The following is a 25,076-nucleotide window of genomic DNA, read 5'->3' on the forward strand; positions in this document are numbered from 1 at the left end:
GTCTATGTTTTGAACCATTCTTGTGACGCTAGTTACAGATTCCAATGCTTCACTTCGGATTTACTGTATCCCTCTGACCTTCTTATTGACGAAGAAACACAGAAATTGCGTCGCTATTAAATAGTAAAGGCACAATGCCGACTTAAGTACATGAAGACTGACTCTTCCTACAGTCTATGATTTGAACCAATCCTGTGACACTAGTTATAGATTCAGATGCTTCACTTCAGGTTCACAGTATCCCTTGGACGTACTTATTGACGATGAAACACAGAAATTGCATCGGAATTAAATAGAAAAGTCACAATGCCGACTGAAGTACAATAAGACTATCTCGTCTTACTGTCTATGTTTTGAACCATTCCTGTGACGCTAGTTACAGAATCCGATGCTTCACTTCAGGTTTACTGTATCCCTTGGACGTTCGTAGTAACGATGAAACACAGAAATTGCATCGGAATTAAATAGAAAAGGCACAATGCCGACTTAAGTACAAGAAGACTGACTCTTCTTACTTACTGTATTGAACCATTCCTGTGACACTAGTCATAGATTCCGATGCTTCACTTCAGGTTTACTGTATCCCTTGGACGTTCTTATTGACGATGAAACACAGAAATTGCATCGGAATTAAATAGAAAAGGCACAATGCCGACTTAAGTACAAAAAGACTGACTCTTCCTAATGACTATGCTTTGAACCACTCCTGTGACGCTAGTTACAGATTCCGATTCTTCACTTCAGGTTTACTGTATCCCTTGGACCTTCTTATTGACGATGAAACACAGATATTGCATCGGAATTAAATACAAAACGCACAATGCCGACTTAAGTACGAGAAGACTGACTGTTCCTACTGTCTATATTTTGAACCATTCCTGTGACACTAGTTATAGATTCCGATGCTTCACTTCAGGTTTACTGTAAACCTCTGACCTTATTTTTGACGATGAAACACAGAAATTGCATCGGAATTAAATAGAAAAGGCACAATGCCGACTTAAGTACAAGAAGACTGACTCTTCTTACTGTCTATCCTTTGAACCATTCCTGTGACACTAGTTATAGATTCCGATGCTTCACTTCAGATTTACTGTATCCCTTGGACCTTCTTATTGACGATGAAACACAGAAATTGCATCGGAATTAAATACAAAATTCTCAATGACGACTTAAGTACATGAAGACTGACTCTTCTTACTAACTGTTTTGAACCATTCCTGTGACACTAGTTATAGATTCCAATGCTTCACTTCAGGTTTACTGTATCCCTCTGACATTCTTATTGACGATGAATCAAAGAAATTGTATCGGAATTAAATAAAAAGGAACAATGGCGACTTAAGTACAAGAAGACTGACTCTTCTTAATGTCTATGTTTGAACCATTCCTGTGACACTAGTTAGAGATTCCGATGCTTCGCTTCAGGTTTACTGTATCCCTCTGACCTTCTTATTGACGGTGAAAAACAGAAATTGCATCGGAATGAAATACAAAAGACACAATGCCTACTTAAGTACAAAAAGACTGAGTCTTCTTACTGACTATGTTTTGAACCATTCCTGTGACACTAGTTATAGATTCCGATGCTTCACTTCAGGTTACTGTATCCCTCTGACCTTCTTATTGACGATGAAACACAGAATTTGCTTTGGAAATAAATACAAAAAGCACGATGCAGACTTAAGTACATGTAAACTGAATCTTCCTACTGTCTATGTTTTGAACCATTCCTGTGACACTAGTTACAGATTCCGATGCTTCATTTCAGGTTTACTGTATCCCTTCGATCATCTTATTGACGATGAAACGCTGATAGTGCATCGGAGTTAAATACAATAGGCACAATACCGACTTAAGTACAAGAAGACTGACTCTTCCTACTGTCTATGTTTGAACCATTCCTGTGACACTAGTTAGAGATTCCGATGCTTCCCTTCAGGTTTACTGTATCCCTTTGACCTTCTTATTGACGATGAAAAACAGAAATTGCATCGGAATTAAATTCAAAAGGCACAATGCCGACTTAAGTACAAGAAGACTGACTCTTATTACTGACTATGCTTTGAACCATTCCTGTGACACTAGTTATAGATTCCGATGCTTCACATCAGGTTTACTGTATCCCTCTGACCTTCTTATTGACGATGAAACACAGAAATTGCATCGGAATTAAATACAAAAGGCTCAATGACGACTTATGTACAAGAAGACTGACTCTTCTTACCGACTGTTTTGAACCATTCCTGTGACACTAGTTATAGATTCCGATGCTTCACTTCAGGTTTACTGTATCCCTCTGACATTCTTATTGACGATGAATCACAGAAATTGTATCGGAACTAAATACAAAAGGCACAATGCCGACTTAAGTACAAGAAGACTGACTCTTCTTACTGACTATGTTTTGAACCATTCCTGTGACACTAGTTATAGATTCCGATGCTTCACTTCAGGTTTACTGTATCCCTCTGACCTTCTTATTGACGATGAAACACAGAAATTGCATCGGAAATAAATACAAAAAGGACGATGAAGACTTAAGTACATGTATACTGAATCTTCCTACTGTCTATGTTTTGAACCATTCCTGTGACACTAGTTATAGATTCCGATGCTTCATTTCAGGTTTACTGTATCCCTTCGATCATCTTATTGACGATGATACGCTGACAGTGCATCGAAGTTATATACAATAGGCACAATACCGACTTAAGTACAAAAAGACTGACTCTTCCTACTGTCTATGTTTGATCCATTCCTGTGACACTAGTTAGAGATTCCGAAGTTTCCCTTCAGGTTTACTGTATCCATTTGACCTTCTTATTGACGATGAAAAACAGAAATTGCATCGGACTTAAATTCAAAAGGCACAATGCCGACTTAAGTACAAGAAGTCTGACTCTTCTTACTGACTATGTTTTGAACCATTCCTGTGACACTAGTTATAGATTCCGATGCTTCAGTTCAGGTTTACTGTATCCCTCTGTCCTTCTTATTGACGATGAAACACAGAAATTGCATCGGAATTAAATACAAAAGGCACAATGCCGACTTAAGTACAAGAAGACTGACTCTTCGTACTGACTATGTTTTGAACCAATTCTGTGATACTAGTTATAGATTCCGATGATTCACTTCAGGTTTACTGTATACCTCTGACCTTCTTATTGACGATGAAACACAGAAATTGCATCGCAATTAAATAGAGATTGAACAATGCAGACTTAAGTACAAGAAGACTGACTCTTCTTACTGACTATGATTTGAACCACTCCTCTGACACTAGTTATAGATTCCGATGCTTCACTTCAGGTTTACTGTATCCCTCTGACCTTCCTATTGACGATGAAACACAGAAATTGCATCGAACTTAAATAGAAAAGGCACAATGCCGACTTAAGTACAAGAAGACTGACTCTTGTTACTGTCTATGTTATGAACCATTCCTGTGACACTAGTTATAGATTCCGATGCTTCACTTCAGATTTACTGTATTCCGTGGACCTTCTTATTGACGATGAAACACAGAAATTGCATCGGAATTAAATGGAAAAGGCACAATGCCGACTTAAGTACAAGAAGACTGACTCTTCTTACTGTCTATGTTTTGAACCATTCTTGTGACGCTAGTTACAGATTCCGATGCTTCACTTCGGATTTACTGTATCCCTCTGACCTTCTTATTGACGAAGAAACACAGAAATTGCATCGGTATTAAATAGTAAAGGCACAATGCCGACTTAAGTACATGAAGACTGACTCTGCCTACTGTCTATGATTTGAGCCAATCCTGTGACACTAGTTATAGATTCAGATGCTTCACTTCAGGGTCACAGTATCCCTTGGACGTACTCATTGACGATGAAACACAGAAATTGCATCGGAATTAAATAGAAAATGCACAATGCCGACTTATGTACAAGAAGACTGACTCTTCTTACTGACTGTTTTGAACCATTCCTGTGACACTAGTTATAGATTCCGATGCTTCACTTCAGGTTCACTGTATCCCTCTGACCTTCTTATTGACGTTGAGACACAGAAATTGCATCGGAATTCAATAAAAAAGGCACAATGCCGACTTAAGTACAAGAAGACTGACTCTTCTTACGACTATGTTTTGAACCATTCCTGTGACACTAGTTATACATTCCGATGCTTCACATCAGGTTTACTCTATCCCTAGGACCTTCTTATTGACGATGAAACACAGAAATTGCATCGAAACTAAATACAATACACACAATGCCGACTTAAGTACTAGAACACTGAGTCTTCTTACTGACTGTTTTGCACCATTCCTGTGACACTAGTTATAGATTCCGATGCTTCACTTCAGGTTAACTGTATAACTCTGACTTTCTTATTGACGATGAATCACAGAAATTGTATCGGAATTAAATACAAAATTCATAATGCCGACTTAAGTACAAGAGGACTGACTCTTCTTTTTGTCTATGTTTTGAACTATTCCTGTGACACTAGTCATAAATTCTGATGCTTCACTTAAGGTTTACTGTATCCCTTGGACCTTCTTATTGACGATGAAACACAGAAATTGCACCGGAATTAAATAGATGAGGCACAATGCCGACTTAGGTACAAGAAGACTGACTCTTCTTACTGTCTATGTTTTGAACCATTCCTGTGACGCTAGTTACAGATTCCAATGCTTCAGTTCGGATATACTGTATCCCTCTGACCTTCCTATTGACGATGAGACACAGAAATTGCATCGGAATTAAATAGAAAAGGCACAATGCCGACTTAAGTACATGAGGACTGACTCTTCCTACTGTCTATGATTTGAACCAATCCTGTGACACTAGTTATAGATTCCGATGCTTCACTTCAGGTTCACTGAATCCCTTGGACGTTCTTATTGGCGATGAAACACAGAAATTGCATGGGAATTAAATAGAAAAGGCACAATGCCGACTTAAGTTCAATTAGACTGACTCTTCTTACTGAGTATGTTTTGAACCATTCTGTGACGCTAGTTACGGATTCGGATGCTTCACTTCAGGTTTACAGTATCCCTTGGACGTTCTTATTGACGATGAAACACAGATATTGCATTGGAATTAAATACAAAAGGCACAATGCCGACTTCAGTACAAGAAGACAGACTCTTCTTACTGACTATGTTTTGAACCATTCCTGTGACACTAGTTACAGATTCCGCTGCTTCACTTCAGGTTTACTGTATCCAACAGACCTTCTTATTGACGATGAAACACAGTAATTGCATCGGAATTAACTTGAAATGGGCATAATGCCGACTTAAGTACAAGAAGACTGACTCTTCTTACTGACTATGTTTTGAACCATTCCTGTGACACTAGTTATACATTCCGATGCTTCACTTCAGGTTCACTCTATCCCTAGGACTTTCTTATTGACGATGAAACACAGTTATTGCATCGGGAAAAAATACAAAACGCACAATGCCGACTTAAGTACAAGAAGACTGACTCTTCCTACTGAATATGTTTAGAACGATACCTGTGACATTAGTTATAGATTCCGACGCTTCACTTCAGGTTAACTGTATCCTTTGGACCTTCTTATTGGCGACGAACTACAGAAATTGCATCGGATTTAAATAGAAAAGGCACACTGACGAATTAAGTACAAGAAGACTGACTCTTCTTACTGTCTATGTTTTGAGACATTCCTGTGACACTAGTTATAAATTCCGATGTTTCACTTCAGGTTCACTGTATCCCTTGGACCTTCTTATTGACGATGAAACACAGAAATTGCATCGGAATTAAATACAAAAGGCACCATACCGACTTAAGTACAATAAGACTGACCCTTCTTACTGTCTATGATTTGAACCATTCCTGTGACACTAGTTATCGATTCCGATGCTTCACTTCAGGTTTACTGTATCCCTCTGACCTTCTTATTGACGATGAAACTCAGTAATTGCATCGGAATTAACTTGTTAAGGGCATAATGCCGACTTAAGTACAAGAAGACTGACTCTTCTTACTCACTATGTTTTGAACCATTCCTGTGACACTAGTTATCCATTCCGATGCTTAACATCTGTTTTACTGTATCCCTTGGACCTTCTAATTGACGAAGAAACACAGATATTGCATCGGAATTAAATGCAAAAGGCGCAATGACGACTTAAGTACAAGAAGACTGACTCTTCTTACTGACTGTTTTGAACCATTCCAGTGACACTAGTAGTAGATTCCGATGCTTCACTTCAGGTTTACTGTATCCCTCTGACCTTCTTATTGACGATGAAACACAGAAATTGCATCGGAATTAAATACAAAAGGCACAATGCCGACATAAGTACAAGAAGACCGACTCCTCTTACTGTCTATGCTTTGAACTATTCCTGTGACACTAGTTACAGATTCCGATGTTTCACTTCAGGTTTACTGTATCCCTTGCACCTTCTTATTGACGATGAAACGCAGAAATTGCATCGGAATTAAATACAAAAGGCACAATGCCGACTTAAGTACAAGAAGACTGACACTTCTTACTGTCTACGTTTTGAACTATTCCTGTGACACTAGTTATAGATTCCGATGCTTCACTACAGGTTTACTGTATGCCTCTGACATTCTTATTGACGATGAAATACAGAAATTGCATCGGAATTAAATACAATAGGCGCAATGCCGACTAAAGTACAAGAAGACTGACTCTTCGTACTGGCTATGTTTTGAACCATTCCTGTGACACTAGTTATAGATTACGATGATTCACTTCAGGTTTGCTGTATCCCTCTGACCATCTTTTTGACGATGAAACACAGAAATTGCATCGGAATTAAATACAAAAGGCACAATGCCGACGTAAGTACAAGAAGACTGAGACTTCTTACTGTCTATGATTTGAACCATTCCTGTGACACAAGTTATAGATTCCGATGCTTCACTTCAGGTTGACTGTGGACCCCTCTGACCTTCTTATTGACGATGAAACACAGAAATTGCATCGGAAGTAAATACAAAAGGCACAATGCCGACTAAAGTACAAGAAGACTGACACTTCGTACTGGCTATGTTTTGAACCGTTCCTGTGACACTAGTTATAGATTACGATGATTCACTTCAGGTATGCTGTATCCCTTGGACCTTCTTTTTGACGATGAAACACAGAAATTGCATCGGAGTTAAATAGAAAAGGCACAATGCTGACTTAAGTACGACTAGACTGACTCCTCTTACAGTCTATGTTTTGAACCATTCCTGTGACACTAGTTACAGATTCCGATGCTTCACATCAGGTTTACTGTATCCCTTGGACCTTCTTATTGACGATGAAACACAGAAATTGCATCGAAATTAAATAGAAAAGGCACAATGCCGGCTTAAGTATAAGAAGACTGACTCCTCTTACTGTCTCTGATTTGAACCATTCCTGTGACATTAGTTACAGATTCCGATGCCTCACTTCAAGGTTACTGTATCCCTCTGACCTTCTTATTGACGCTGAAACACAGAAGTTGCATCGGAATTAAATATAAAAGGCACAATGCCGACTTAAGTACAAGAAGACTGCCTCTTCCTACTGTCTATGATTTGAACGACTCCTGTGACTTTAGTTATAGTTTTCGATGCTTTACTTCTGGTTTGCTGTATCCTTTGGACCTTTTTATTGGCGACGAAATACAGAAATTGCATCGGAATTAAATAGAAAAGTCACAATACCGACTTAAGTACAAGAAGAACGACTCTTCGTACTGACTATGTTTTGTACCATTCCTGTGACACTAGTTATAGATTCCGATGATTCAATTCAGGTTTACTGTATCCCTTGGACCTTCTTATTCACGATGAAACACCGAAATTTCATCGGAAATAAATAGAAAAGGCACAATGCCAAATTAAGTGCAAGAAGACTGACTCTTCTTACTGACTATGTTTGGAACCATTCCTGTGACACTAGTTATAGATTCCGATGCTTCAGTTCAGGTTTACTGTATCCCTCTGACCTTCTTAATGACGATGAAACACAGATATTGCATCGGAATTAAATACAATAGGCACAATGACGACGTAAGTACAAGAAGACAGACTCTTCTTACTGACTATGTTGTGAACCATTCCTGTGACACTAGTTATAGATTCCGATGCTTCACTTCAGGTTTACCGTATCCATCTGACCTTCTTATTGACGATGAAACACAGAAATTGCATCGGAATTACATAGAAAAGGCACAATGCCGACTTAAGTACAAGAAGACTGACTCTTCTTACTGACTATGTTTTGCACCATTCCTGTGACACTAGTTATACATTCCGATTCTTCACTTCAGGTTTACTTTATCCCTAGGACCTTCTTATTGACGATGAAACACAGAAATTGCATCGGAACTAAATACAAAGGGCACAATGCCGACTTAAGTACAAGAAGACTGACTCTTCTTACTGACTGTTTTGCACCTTTCCTGTGACACTAGTTATAGATTCCGATGCTTCACTTCAGGTTAACTGTATAACTCTGACTTTCTTATTGACGATGAATCACAGAAATTGTATCGGAGTTAAATACAAAATTCACAATGCCGACTTAAGTACAAGAAGACTGACTCCTCTTACTGTCTATGTTTTGAACCATTCCTGTGACACTAGTTATAGATTCCGATGCTTCACATCAGGTTTACTGTATCCCTTGGACCTTCTTATTGACGATGAAACACAGAAATTGCATCGGAATTAAATATAAAAGGCACAATGCCGACTTAAGTACAATAAGACTGACCCTTCTTACAGTCTATGTTTTGAACCATTCCTGTGACACTAGTTATCGATTCCGATGCTTCACTTAAGGTTTACTGTATCGCTCTGACCTTCTTATTGACGATGAAACACAGATATTGCATCGGAATTAAGTAGAAATTGCACAATGCCTACTTAAGTACAAGAAGACTGACTCTTCTTACTGACAATGTTTTGAACCATTCCTCTGACACTAGTTATATATTCCGACGCTTCACTTCAGGTTTACTGTATTCCTTGGACCTTCTTATTGACGATGGAACACAGAAATTGCTTCGGAATTAAATAGATAAGGCACAATGCCGACTTAAGTACAAGAAGACTGACTCTTCTTACTGTCTATGATTTGAACCATTCCTGTGACGCTAGTTACAGATTCCGATGCTTCACTTCGGATTTACTGTATCCCTCTGACCTTCCTATTGACGATGGAACACAGAAATTGCATCGGAATTAAATAGAAAAGGCACAATGCCGACTTAAGTACATGAAGACTGACTCTTCCTACTGTCTATGATTTGAACCAATCCTGTGACACTAGTTATAGATTCCGATGCTTCACTTCAGGTTCACTGAATCCCTTGGACGTTCTTATTGGCGATGAAACACAGAAATTGCATCGGAATTAAATACAAAAGGCACAATGCCGACTTAAGTACAAGAAGACTGACTCTTCTTACTGACTATGTTATGAACCATTACTGTGACAATAGTTACAGATTCTGATGCTTCACTTCAGGTTTACTCTATACCTCTGAGCTTCTTATTGACGATGAAACACAGAATTTGCATCGGAATTACATAGAAAAGGCACAATGCCGACTTAAGTACAAGAAGACTGACTCTTCGTACTGACTATGATTTGAACCATTCCTGTGACACTAGTTATAGATTACGATGATTCACTTCAGGTTTACTGTATCCTTTGGACCCTCTTATTGGCGACGAACTACAGAAATTGCATCGGATTTAAATAGAAAAGGCACAATGCCGACTTAAGTACATGAAGACTGACTCTTCCTACTGTCTATGATTTGAACCAATCCTGTGACACTAGTTATAGATTCCGATGCTTCACTTCAGGTTCACTGTATCCCTTGGACGTTCTTATTGGCGATGAAACACAGAAATTGCATCGGAATTAAATTCAAATGGCACAATGCCGACTTAAGTACAAGAAGACTGACTCTTCTTACTGACTATGATTTGAACCATTCCTGTGACACTAGTTACAGATTACGATGATTCACTTCAGGTTTACTGTATCCTTTGGACCCTCTTATTGGCGACGAACTACAGAAATTGCATCGGATTTAAATAGAAGAGGCACAATGCCGACTAAAGTACAAGAAGACTGACTCTTCGTACTGACTATGTTTTTAACCATTCCTTTGACACTAGTTATAGATTACGATGATTCACTTCAGGTTTACTGTATCCCTTGGACCTTCTTATTGACGATGAAACACAGAAATTACATCGGAGTTAAATAGAAAAGGCACAAAGCCGACTAAAGTACAAGAAGACTGACTCCTCTTACTGTCTATGTTTTGAACCATTCCTGTGACACTAGTTATAGATTCCGATGCTTCACATCAGGTTTACTGTATCCCTTGGACCTTCTTATTGACGATGAAACATAGAAATTGCATCGGAGTTAAATGGAAAAGGCACAATGCCGACTAAAGTACAAGAAGACTGACTCCTCTTACTGTCTATGTTTTAAACCATTCCTGTGACACTAGTTATAGATTCCGATGCTTCACATCAGGTTTACTGTATCCCTTGGACCTTCTTATTGACGATGAAACACAGAAATTGCATCGAACTTAAACAGAAAGGGCACAATGCCGACATAAGTATAAGAAGACTGACTCTTCTTACTGTCTCTGATTTGAACCATTCCTGTGACACTAGTTACCGATTCCGATGCTTCACTTCAGGGTTACTGTATCCATCTGACTTTCTTATTGACGATGAAACACAGAAATTGCATCGGAATTAAGTAGAAAAGGCACAATGCCGACATAAGTACAAGATGACTGACTCTTCGTACTGTCTATGCTTTGAACCATTCCTGTGACACTAGTTATAGATTCCGATGCTTCACTTCAGGTTTACTGTATCCCTTGGACGTTCTTATTGACGATGAAACACAGAAATTGCATCGGAATTAAATAGAAAAGGCACAATGCCGACTTAAGTACAAGATGACTGACTCTTCCTACTGTCTATATTTTGAACAATTCCTGTGCCACTAGTTATAGATTCCGATGCTTCACTTCAGGTTTACTGGATCCCTCTGACCATCTTTTTGACGATGAAACACAGATATTGCATCGGAATTAAATAGAATAGGCACAATGCCGACGTAAGTACAAGAAGACAGACTCTTCTTACTGACTATGATTTGAACCATTCCTGTGACACAAGTTATAGATTCCGATGCTTCACTTCAGGTTTACCGTATCCCTCTGACCTTCTTATTGACGATGAAACACAGAAATTGCATCGGAATTAAATAGAAAAGGCGCAATGACGACTTAAGTACAAGAAGACTGACTCTTCTTACTGACTGTTTTGAACCATTCCTGTGACACTAGTTATAGATTCCGATGCTTCACTTCAGGTTTACTGTATCCCTCTGACCTTCTTATTGACGATGAAACACAGAAATTGCATCGGAATTAAATACAAAAGGCACAATGCCGACATAAGTACAAGAAGACTGACTCTTCTTACTGTCTATGTTTTGAACCATTTCTGTGACACTAGTTATAGATTCCGATGCTTCACTTCAGGTTTACTGTATCCCTTGCACCTGCTTATTGACGATGAAACACAGAAATTGCATCGGAATTAAATACAAAAGCCACAATGCCGACTTAAGTACAAGAAGACTGACACTTCTTACTGTCTATGTTTTGAACCATTCCTGTGCCACTAGTTATAGATCCCGATGCTTCACTTCAGGTTTACTGTATCCCTCTGACCTTCTTATTGACGATGAAACACAGAAATTGCATCGGAGTTAAATACAATAGGCACAATGCCGACTAAAGTACAACAAGACTGACTCTTCGTACTGACTATGTTTTGAACCATTCCTGTGACACTAGTTATAGATTACAATGATTCACTTCAGGTTTACTGTATCCCTTGGACCTTCTTATTGACGATGAAACACAGAAATTGCATCGGAGTTAAATAGGAAAGGCACAATGCCGACTAAAGTACAAGAAGACTGACTCCTCTTACTGTCTATGTTTTGAACCATTCCTGTGACACTAGTTATAGATTCCGATGCTTCACATTAGGTTTACTGTATCCCTTGGACCTTCTTATTGACGATGAAACACAGAAATTGCATCGAACTTAAATAGAAAAGGCACAATGCCGACATAAGTATCAGAAGACTGACTCTTCTTACTGTCCCTGATTTGAACCATTCCTGTGACACTAGTTACAGATTCCGATGCTTCACTTCAGGTTTACCGTATCCCTCTGACCTTCTCATTGTCGATGAAACACAGAAATTGCATCGGAATTAAATAGAAAAGGCACAATGCCGACTTAAGTACAAGAAGACTGACTCTTCTTACTGTCTATGTTTTGAACCATTCCTGTGACACTAGTTATAGATTCCGATGCTTCACTTCAGGTTTACTGTATCCCTTGGACCTTCTTATTGACGATGAAACACAGAAATTGCATCCGAATTAAATAGAAAAGTCACAATGCCGGCTTAAGTACAAGAAGACTGACTCTTCATACTGTCTATGTTTTGAACCATTCCTTCGACGCTAGTTACAGATTCCGATGCTTCACTTCGGGTTTACTGTATCCCTCTGACCTTCTTATTGACGATGAAACATAGAAATTGCATCGGAATTAAATGGAAAAGGCACAATGCCGACTTAAGTACATGAAGATTGACTCTTCCTACTGTCTATGTTTTGAACCAATCCTGTGACACTAGTTATAGATTCCGATGCTTCACTTCCGGTTCATTGTATCCCTTGGACGATCTTTTTGACGATGAAACACAGAACTTGCATCGTAATTAAATAGAAAAGGCACAATGCCGACTTAAGTACAAGAAGACTGACTCTTCTTACTGTCTATGTTTTGAACCATTCCTGTGACACTAGTTATAGATTCCGATGCTTCACTTCAGGTTTACTGTATCCCTTGGACCTTCTTATTGACGATGAAACACAGAAATTGCATCGGAATTACATAGAAAAGGCACAATGCCGACTTAAGTACAAGAAGACTGACTCTTCTTACTGACTATGTTTTGCACCATTCCTGTGACACTAGTTATACATTCCGATTCTTCACTTCAGGTTTACTCTATCCCTAGGACCTTCTTACTGACGATGAAACACAGAAATTGCATCGGAACTAAATACAAAGGGCACAATGCCGACTTAAGTACAAGAAGACTGACTCTTCTTACTGACTGTTTTGCACCTTTCCTGTGACACTAGTTATAGATTCCGATGCTTCACTTCAGGTTAACTGTATAACTCTGACTTTCTTATTGACGATGAATCACAGAAATTGTATCGGAGTTAAATACAAAATTCACAATGCCGACTTAAGTACAAGAAGACTGACTCCTCTTACTGTCTATGTTTTGAACCATTCCTGTGACACTAGTTATAGATTCCGATGCTTCACATCAGGTTTACTGTATTCCTTGGACCTTCTTATTGACGATGGAACACAGAAATTGCTTCGGAATTAAATAGATAAGGCACAATGCCAACTTAAGTACAAGAAGACTGACTCTTCTTACTGTCTATGATTTGAACCATTCCTGTGACGCTAGTTACAGATTCCGATGCTTCACTTCGGATTTACTGTATCCCTCTGACCTTCCTATTGACGATGGAACACAGAAATTGCATCGGAATTAAATAGAAAAGGCACAATGCCGACTTAAGTACATGAAGACTGACTCTTCCTACTGTCTATGATTTGAACCAATCCTGTGACACTAGTTATAGATTCCGATGCTTCACTTCAGGTTCACTGAATCCCTTGGACGTTCTTATTGGCGATGAAACACAGAAATTGCATCGGAATTAAATACAAAAGGCACAATGCCGACTTAAGTACAAGAAGACTGACTCTTCTTACTGACTATGCTTTGAACCATTACTGTGACAATAGTTACAGATTCTGATGCTTCACTTCAGGTTTACTGTATACCTCTGAGCTTCTTATTGACGATGAAACACAGAATTTGCATCGGAATTACATAGAAAAGGCACAATGCCGACTTAAGTACAAGAAGACTGACTCTTCGTACTGACTATGATTTGAACCATTCCTGTGACACTAGTTATAGATTACGATGATTCACTTCAGGTTTACTGTATCCTTTGGACCCTCTTATTGGCGACGAACTACAGAAATTGCATCGGATTTAAATAGAAAAGGCACAATGCCGACTTAAGTACATGAAGACTGACTCTTCCTACTGTCTATGATTTGAACCAATCCTGTGACACTAGTTATAGATTCCGATGCTTCACTTCAGGTTCACTGTATCCCTTGGACGTTCTTATTGGCGATGAAACACAGAAATTGCATCGGAATTAAATTCAAATGGCACAATGCCGACTTAAGTACAAGAAGACTGACTCTTCTTACTGACTATGATTTGAACCATTCCTGTGACACTAGTTACAGATTACGATGATTCACTTCAGGTTTACTGTATCCTTTGGACCCTCTTATTGGCGACGAACTACAGAAATTGCATCGGATTTAAATAGAAGAGGCACAATGCCGACTAAAGTACAAGAAGACTGACTCTTCGTACTGACTATGTTTTTAACCATTCCTTTGACACTAGTTATAGATTACGATGATTCACTTCAGGTTTACTGTATCCCTTGGACCTTCTTATTGACGATGAAACACAGAAATTACATCGGAGTTAAATAGAAAAGGCACAAAGCCGACTAAAGTACTAGAAGACTGACTCCTCTTACTGTCTATGTTTTGAACCATTCCTGTGACACTAGTTATAGATTCCGATGCTTCACATCAGGTTTACTGTATCCCTTGGACCTTCTTATTGACGATGAAACATAGAAATTGCATCGGAGTTAAATGGAAAAGGCACAATGCCGACTAAAGTACAAGAAGACTGACTCCTCTTACTGTCTATGTTTTAAACCATTCCTGTGACACTAGTTATAGATTCCGATGCTTCACATCAGGTTTACTGTATCCCTTGGACCTTCTTATTGACGATGAAACACAGAAATTGCATCGAACTTAAACAGAAAAGGCACAATGCCGACATAAGTATAAGAAGACTGACTCTTCTTACTGTCTCTGATTTGAACCATTCCTGTGACACTAGTTACCGATTCCGATGCTTCACTTCAGGGTTACTGTATCCATCTGACTTTCTTATTGACGATGAAACACAGAAATTGCATCGGAATTAAGTAGAAAAGGCACAATGCCGACTTAAGTACAAGAAGACTGACTCTTCGTACTGTCTATGTTTTGAACCATTCCTGTGACACTAGTTATAGATTCCGATGCTTCACTTCAGCTTTACTGTATCCCTTGGACGTTCTTATTGACGATGAAACACAGAAATTGCATCGGAATTAAATAGAAAAGGCACAATGCCGACTTAAGTACAAGATGACTGACTCTTCCTACTGTCTATATTTTGAACAATTCCTGTGCCACTAGTTATAGATTCCGATGCTTCACTTCAGGTTTACTGGATCCCTCTGACCATCTTTTTGACGATGAAACACAGATATTGCATCGGAATTAAATAGAATAGGCACAATGCCGACGTAAGTACAAGAAGACAGACTCTTCTTACTGACTATGATTTGAACCATTCCTGTGACACAAGTTATAGATTCCGATGCTTCACTTCAGGTTTACCGTATCCCTCTGACCTTCTTATTGACAAGGAAACACAGAAATTGCATCGGAATTAAATAGAAAAGGCGCAATGACGACTTAAGTACAAGAAGACTGACTCTTCTTACTGACTGTTTTGAACCATTCCTGTGACACTAGTTATAGATTCCGATGCTTCACTTCAGGTTTACTGTATCCCTCTGACCTTCTTATTGACGATGAAACACAGAAATTGCATCGGAATTAAATACAAAAGGCACAATGCCGACATAAGTACAAGAAGACTGACTCTTCTTACTGTCTATGTTTTGAACCATTTCTGTGACACTAGTTATAGATTCCGATGCTTCACTTCAGGTTTACTGTATCCCTTGCACCTGCTTATTGACGATGAAACACAGAAATTGCATCGGAATTAAATACAAAAGCCACAATGCCGACTTAAGTACAAGAAGACTGACACTTCTTACTGTCTATGTTTTGAACCATTCCTGTGCCACTAGTTATAGATCCCGATGCTTCACTTCAGGTTTACTGTATCCCTCTGACCTTCTTATTGACGATGAAACACAGAAATTGCATCGGAATTAAATACAATAGGCACAATGCCGACTAAAGTACAAGAAGACTGACTCTTCGTACTGACCATGCTTTGAACCATTCCTGTGACACTAGTTATAGATTACAATGATTCACTTCAGGTTTACTGTATCCCTTGGACCTTCTTATTGACGATGAAACACAGAAATTGCATCGGAGTTAAATAGGAAAGGCACAATGCCGACTAAAGTACAAGAAGACTGACTCCTCTTACTGTCTATGTTTTGAACCATTCCTGTGACACTAGTTATAGATTCCGATGCTTCACATCAGGTTTACTGTATCCCTTGGACCTTCTCATTGACGATGAAACACAGAAATTGCATCGAACTTAAATAGAAAAGGCACAATGCCGACATAAGTATCAGAAGACTGACTCTTCTTACTGTCCCTGATTTGAACCATTCCTGTGACACTAGTTACAGATTCCGATGCTTCACTTCAGGTTTACCGTATCCCTCTGACCTTCTTATTGTCGATGAAACACAGAAATTGCATCGGAATTAAATAGAAAAGGCACAATGCCGACTTAAGTACAAGAAGACTGACTCTTCTTACTGTCTATGTTTTGAACCATTCCTGTGACACTAGTTATAGATTCCGATGCTTCACTTCAGGTTTACTGTATCCCTTGGACCTTCTTATTGACGATCAAACACAGAAATTGCATCCGAATTAAATAGAAAAGTCACAATGCCGGCTTAAGTACAAGAAGACTGACTCTTCATACTGTCTATGTTTTGAACCATTCCTTCGACGCTAGTTACAGATTCCGATGCTTCACTTCGGGTTTACTGTATCCCTCTGACCTTCTTATTGACGATGAAACACAGAAATTGCATCGGAATTAAATGGAAAAGGCACAATGCCGACTTAAGTACATGAAGATTGAATCTTCCTACTGTCTATGTTTTGAACCAATCCTGTGACACTAGTTATAGATTCCGATGCTTCACTTCCGGTTCATTGTATCCCTTGGACGATCTTTTTGACGATGAAACACAGAACTTGCATCGTAATTAAATAGAAAAGGCACAATGCCGACTTAAGTACAAGAAGACTGACTCTTCCTACTGTCTATATTTTGAACAATTCCTGTGACACTAGTTATAGATTCCGATGCTTCACTTCAGGTTTACTGTATCCCTTTGACGTTCTTATTGACGATGAAGCACAGAAATAGCATCGGAATTAAATAGAAAAGGCACAATGCTGACTTAAGTACAAGAAGACTGACTCTTCCTACTGTCTATATTTTGAACAATTCCTGTGACACTAGTTATAGATTCCGATGCTTCACTTCAAGTTTACTGTTTCCCTCTGACCATCTTTTTGACGATGAAACAAAGATATTGCATCGGAATTAAATAGAATAGGCACAATGCCGACGTAAGTACAAGAAGACAGACTCTTCTTACTGACTATGCTTTGAACCATTCCTGTGACACTAGTTATAGATTCCGATGCTTCACTTCAGGTTTACCGTATCCCTCTGACCTTCTTATTGACGACGAAACACAGAAATTCCATCGGAATTAAATAGAAAAGGCACAATGCCGACATAAGTACAAGAAGACTGATTCTACTTACTGTCTATGTTTTGAACCATTCCTGTGACACTAGTTATAGATTCAGATGCTTCACTTCAGCTTTACTGTATCCCTCTGACCTTCTTATTGACGATGAAACACAGTAATTGCATCGGAATTAAATTGAAAAGGGCTTAATGCCGACTTAAGTACTTGAAGATTGACTCTTCCTACTGTCTATGTTTTGAACCAATCCTGTGACACTAGTTATAGATTCCGATGCTTCAATTCAGGTTCAGTGTATCCCTTGGACGTTCTTATTGACGATGGAACACAGAAATTGCATCGTAATTAAATAGAAAAGGCACAATGCCGACTTAAGTACAATAAGACTGACTCTTCTTACTGACTATGTTTTAACCATTCCTGTGACGCTAGTTACAGATTCCGATGCTTCACTTCAGGTTTACTGTATCCCTTGGACCTTCTTATTGACGATGAAACACAGATATTGCATCGGAATTAAATACAAAAGGCACAATGCCGACTTAAGTACAAGAAGACTGACTCTTCTTACTGACTATGTATTGAACCATTCCTGTGACACTAGTTAGAGATTCCGATGGTTCACTTCAGGTTTACTGTATCCCTCTGACCTTCTTATTGACGATGAAACACAGTAATTGCATCGGAATTAAATTGAAAAGGGCATAATGCCGACTTAAGTACAAGTAGACTGACTCTTCTTACTCTCTATGTTTGAACCATTCCTGTGACACTAGTTATAGTTTCCAAAGCTTCACTTCAGGTTTACTGTAACCCTTGGACCTTCTTATTGACGATGAAACACAGAAATTGCATTAGAATTAAATACAAAAGGCACAATGCCGACTTAAGTACAAGAAGACTGACTCTTCTTACTGAGTATGTTTTGAACCATCCCTGTGACACTAGTTATAGATTCCGATGCTTCACTTCAGGTTTACTGTATCCCTCTGACATTCTTATGGGCGATGAAACAGAAATTGCATCGGAATTAAACACAAAAGGCACAAGGCCGACTTAAGTACATGTAGACTGACTCTTCCTACTGTCTATGATTTGAAACATTCCTGTGACACTAGTAATAGATTCCGATACTTCATTTCAGGTTTACTGTATCCCTTGGACATTCTTATTGACGATGAAACACAGAATGTGCATCGGAATTAAATAGAAAAGGCACAATGCTGACTTAAGTACAAGAAGACTGACTCTTCCCACTGTCTATGTTTTGAACCATTCCTGTGACACTAGTTATGGATTCCGATGCTTCACTTCAGGTTTACTGCATCCCTCTGACCTTCTTATTGACGATGAAACACAGATATTGCATCGGAATCAAATACAAAAGGCACAATGCCGACTTAGGTACATGAAGACTGACTCTTCTTTTTGTCTATAATTTGAACCATTTCTGTGACACTAGTTATAGATTCCGATGCTTCACTTCAGGTTTACCGTATCCCTTGGACCTTCTTATTGACGATGAAACACAGAAATTGCATCGGAATTAAATACGAAAAGCACAATGCCGACTTCAGTACAAGAAGACTGACCCTTCTTACTGTCTATGTTTTGAAATATTCCTGTGACACTAGTTATAGATTCCGAAGCTTCACTTAAGGTTTACTGTATTCCTCTGACCTTCTTATTGACGATGAAACATAGAAATTGCATCGGAATTAATTACAAAAGGCACAATGCCGACTTAAGTACAAGAAGACCGACTCTTCGTACTGACTGTGTTTTGAACCATTCCTGTGACACTAGTTATAGATTCCGATGATTTACTTCAGGTTTACTGTATCCCTCTGACCTTCTTATTGACGATGAAACACAGATATTGCATCGGAAATAAATAGAATAGGCACAATGCCGACGTAGGTACTAGAAGACTGACTCTTCTTAATGACTATGTTTTGAACTATTCCTGTGACACTAGTTATACACTCCTGGAAATTGAAATAAGAACACCGTGAATTCATTGTCCCAGGAAGGGGAAACTTTATTGACACATTCCTGGGGTCAGATACATCACATGATCACACTGACAGAACCACAGGCACATAGACACAGGCAACAGAGCATGCACAATGTCGGCACTAGTACAGTGTATATCCACCTTTCGGAGCAATGCAGGCTGCTATTCTCCCATGGAGACGATCGTAGAGATGCTGGATGTAGTCCTGTGGAACGGCTTGCCATGCCACTTCCACCTGGCGCCTCAGTTGGACCAGCGTTCGTGCTGGACGTGCAGACCGCGTGAGACGACGCTTCATCCAGTCCGAAACATGCTCAATGGGGGACAGATCCGGAGATCTTGCTGGCCAGGGTAGTTGACTTACACCTTCTAGAGCACGTTGGGTGGCACGGGATACAATAGGGCGTGCATTGTCCTGTTGGAACAGCAAGTTCCCTTGCCGGTCTAGGAATGGTAGAACGATGGGTTCGATGACGGTTTGGATGTACCGTGCACTATTCAGTGTCCCCTCGACGATCACCAGTGGTGTACGGCCAGTGTAGGAGATCGCTGCCCACACCATGATGCCGGGTGTTGGCCCTGTGTGCCTCGGTCGTATGCAGTCCTGATTGTGGCGCTCACCTGCACGGCGCCAAACACGCATACGACCATCATTGGCACCAAGGCAGAAGCGACTCTCATCGCTGAAGACGACACGTCTCCATTCGTCCCTCCATTCACGCCTGTCGCGACACCAATGGAGGCAGGCTGCACGATGTTGGGGCGTGAGCGGAAGACGGCCTAACGGTGTGCGGGACCGTAGCCCAGCTTCATGGAGACGGTTGCGAATGGTCCTCGCCGATACCCCAGGAGCAACAGTGTCCCTAATTTGCTGGGAAGTGGCGGTGTGGTCCCCTACGGCACTGCGTAGGATCCTACGGTCTTGGCATGCATCCGTGCGTCGCTGCGGTCCGGGCCCAGGTCGACGGGCACGTGCACCTTCCGCCGACCACTGGCGACAACATCGATGTACTGTGGAGACCTCACGCCCCACGTGTAGAGCAATTCGGCGGTACGTCCACCCGGCCTCCCGCATGCCCACTATACGCCCTCGCTCAAAGTCCGTCAACTGCACATACGGTTCACGTCCACGCTGTCGCGGCATGCTACCAGTGTTAAAGACTGCGATGGAGCTCCGTATGCCACGGCAAACTGGCTGACACTGACGGCGGCGGTGCACAAATGCTGCGCAGCTAGCGCCATTCGACGGCCAACACCGCGGTTCCTGGTGTGTTAGCTGTGCCGTGCGTGTGATCATTGCTTGTACAGCCCTCTCGCAGTGTCCGGAGCAAGTATGGTGGGTCTGACAGACAGGTGTCAATGTGTTCTTTTTTCCATTTCCAGGAGTGTAGATTCCGATGCTTCATTTCAGGTTTACTGTATCCGTCTGACCTTCTTATTGACGATGAAACACAGAAATTGCATCGGAATTAAATACAGAAGGCACAATGCCGACATAAGTACAAGAAGACTGACCTTTCTTACAGTCTATGCTTTGAACCATTACTGTGACACTAGTTATAGATTCCGATGCTTCACTTCAGGTTTACTGTACCCCTTGGACCTTCTTATTGACGATGAAACACAGAAATTGCATCGGAGTTAAATAGAAAAGGCACAATGCCGACTTAAGTACAAGAAGACTGACTCCTCTTACTGTCTATGTTTTGAACCATTCCTGTGACACTAGTTACAGATTCCGATGCTTCACTTCAGGGTTACTGTATCCATCTGACTTTCTTATTGACGATGAAACACAGAAATTGCATCGGAATTAAGTAGAAAAGGCACAATGCCGATTTAAGTACCAGAAGACTGACTCTTCGTACTTTCTATGTTTTGAACCATTCCTGTGACACTAGTTATAGATTCCGATGCTTCACTTCAGGTTTACTGTATCCCTTGGACGTTCTTATTGACGATGAAACACAGAAATTGCATCGGAATTAAATAGAAAAGGCACAATGCCGACTTAAGTACAAGAAGACTGACTCTTCCTACTGTCTAGATTTTGAACAATTCCTGTGCCACTAGTTATAGATTCCGATGCTTCACTTCAGGATTACTGGATCCCTCTGACCATCTTTTTGACGATGAAACACAGATATTGCATCGGAATTAAATAGAATAGGCACAATGCCGACGTAAGTACAAGAAGACAGACTCTTCTTACTGACTATGATTTGAACCATTCCTGTGACACAAGTTATAGATTCCGATGCTTCACTTCAGGTTTACTGTATCCCTCTGACCTTCTTATTGACGATGAAACACAGAAATTGCATCGGAATTAAATACAAAAGGCACAATGCCGACATAAGTACAAGAAGACCGACTCTTCTTACTGTCTATTCTTTGAACCATTTCTGTGACACTAGTTATAGATTCCGATGCTTCACTTCAGGTTTACTGTATCCCTTGCACCTGCTTATTGACGATGAAACACAGAAATTGCATCGGAATTAAATACAAAAGCCACAATGCCGACTTAAGTACAAGAAGACTGACACTTCTTACTGTCTATGTTTTGAACCATTCCTGTGCCACTAGTTATAGATCCCGATGCTTCACTTCAGGTTTACTGTATCCCTCTGACCTTCTTATTGACGATGAAACACAGAAATTGCATCGGAATTAAATACAATAGGCACAATGCCGACTAAAGTACAAGAAGACTGACTCTTCGTACTGACTATGATTTGAACCATTCCCGTGACACTAGTTATAGATTCCGATGCTTCACTTCAGGTTTACTGTATCCCTCTGACCTTCTTATTGACGATGAAACACAGAAATTGCATCGGAATTAAATACAATAGGCACAATGCCGACTAAAGTACAAGAAGACTGACTCTTCGTACTGACTATGATTTGAACCATTCCTGTGACACTAGTTATAGATTACAATGATTCACTTCAGGTTTACTGTATCCCTTGGACCTTCTTATTGACGATGAAACACAGAAATTGCATCGGAGTTAAATAGGAAAGGCACAATGCCGACTAAAGTACAAGAAGACTGACTCCTCTTACTGTCTATGTTTTGAACCATTCCTGTGACAGTAGTTATAGATTCCTATGCTTCACATCAGGTTTACTGTATCCCTTGGACCTTCTTATTGACGATGAAACACAGAAATTGCATCGAACTTAAATAGAAAAGGCACAATGCCGACATAAGTATAAGAACACTGACTCTTCTTACTGTCTCTTATTTGAACCATTCCTGTGACACTAGTTACAGATTCCGATGCTTCAGTTCAGGGTTACTGTATCCCTCAGACTTTCTTATTGACGATGAAACACAGATATTGTATCGGAATTAAATAGAAAAGGCACAATGCCGACTTAAGTACAAGAAGACTGACTCTTCGTACTGTCTATGTTTGAACCATTCCTGTGACATTAGTTATAGATTCCGATGCTTCACTTCAGGTTTACTGTATCCCTTGGACGTTCTTATTGACGATGAAACACAGAAATTGCATCGGAATTAAATAGAAAAGGCACAATGCCGACTTAAGTACAAGAAGACTGACTCTTCCTACTGTCTATATTTTGAACAATTCCTGTGCCACTAGTTATAGATTCCGATGCTTCACTTCAGGTTTACTGTATCCCTCTGACCATCTTTTTGACGATGAAACACAGATATTGCATCGGAATTAAATAGAATAGGCACAATGCCGACGTAAGTACAAGAAGACAGACTCTTCTTACTGACTATGTTTGAACCATTCCTGTGACACTAGTTATAGATTCCGATGCTTCACTTCAGGTTTACCGTATCCCTCTGACCTTCTTATTGACGATGAAACTCAGAAATTGCATCGGAACTAAATAGAAAACGCACAATGCCGACTTAAGTACAAGAAGACTGACTCTTCTTACTGTCTATGTTTTGAACCATTCCTTTGACACTAGTTATAGATTCCGATGCTTCACTTCAGGTTTACTGTATCCCTTGGACCTTCTTATTGACGATGAAACACAGAAATTGCATCCGAATTAAATAGAAAGGTCACAATGCCGGCTTAAGTACAAGAAGACTGACTCTTCATACTGTCTATGCTTTGAACCAATCCTTCGACGCTAGTTACAGATTCCGATGCTTCACTTCGGGTTTACTGTATCCCTCTGACCTTCTTATTGACGATGAAACACAGAAATTGCATCGGAATGAAATGGAAAAGGCACAATGCCGACTTAAGTATATGAAGATTGACTCTTCCTACTGTCTATGTTTTGAACCAATCCTGTGACACTAGTTATAGATTCCGATGCTTCACTTCAGGTTCATTGTATCCCTTGGACGATCTTATTGACGATGAAACACAGAACTTGCATCGTAATTAAATAGAAAAGGCACAATGCCGACTTAAGTACAATAAGACTGACTCTTCTTACTGACTATGTTTTGAATCATTCCTGTGTCGCTAGTTATAGATTCCGATGCTTCACTTCAGGTTTACTGTATCCCTCTGACCTTCTTATTGACGATGAAATACAGAAATTGCATCGGAATTAAATACAATAGGCACAATGCCGACTAAAGTACAAGAAGACTGACTCTTCGTACTGACTATGTTTTGAACCATTCCTGTGACACTAGTTACAGATTACGATGTTTCACTTCAGGTTTACTGTATCCCTTGGACCTTCTTATTGACGATGAAACACAGAAATTGCATCGGAGTTAAATAGAAAAGGCACAATGCCGACTAAAGTACAAGAAGACTGACTCCTCTTACTGTCTATGTTTTGAACCATTCCTGTGACACTAGTTATAGATACCGATGCTTCACATCAGGTTTACTGTATCCCTTGGACCTTCTTATTGACGATGAAACACAGAAATTGCATCGAAATTAAATAGAAAAGGCACAATGCCGACATAAGTATAAGAAGACTGACTCTTCTTACTGTCTCTGATTTGAACAATTCCTGTGACACTAGTTCCAGATTCCGATGCTTCACTTGAGGGTTACTGTATCCCTCTGACTTTCTTATTGACGATGAAACACAGAAATTGCATCGGAATTAAATAGAAAGGGCACAATGCCGACTTAAGTACAAGAAGACTGACTCTTCGTACTGCCTATGTTTTGAACCATTCCTGTGACACTACTTATAGATTCCGATGCTTCACTTCAGGTTTACTGTATCCCTTTCACGTTCTTATTGACGATGAAACACAGAAATTGCATCGGA

Source organism: Schistocerca americana, chromosome X (assembly GCF_021461395.2).
Source record: "Schistocerca americana isolate TAMUIC-IGC-003095 chromosome X, iqSchAmer2.1, whole genome shotgun sequence".
NCBI lineage: Eukaryota > Metazoa > Arthropoda > Insecta > Orthoptera > Acrididae > Schistocerca > Schistocerca americana.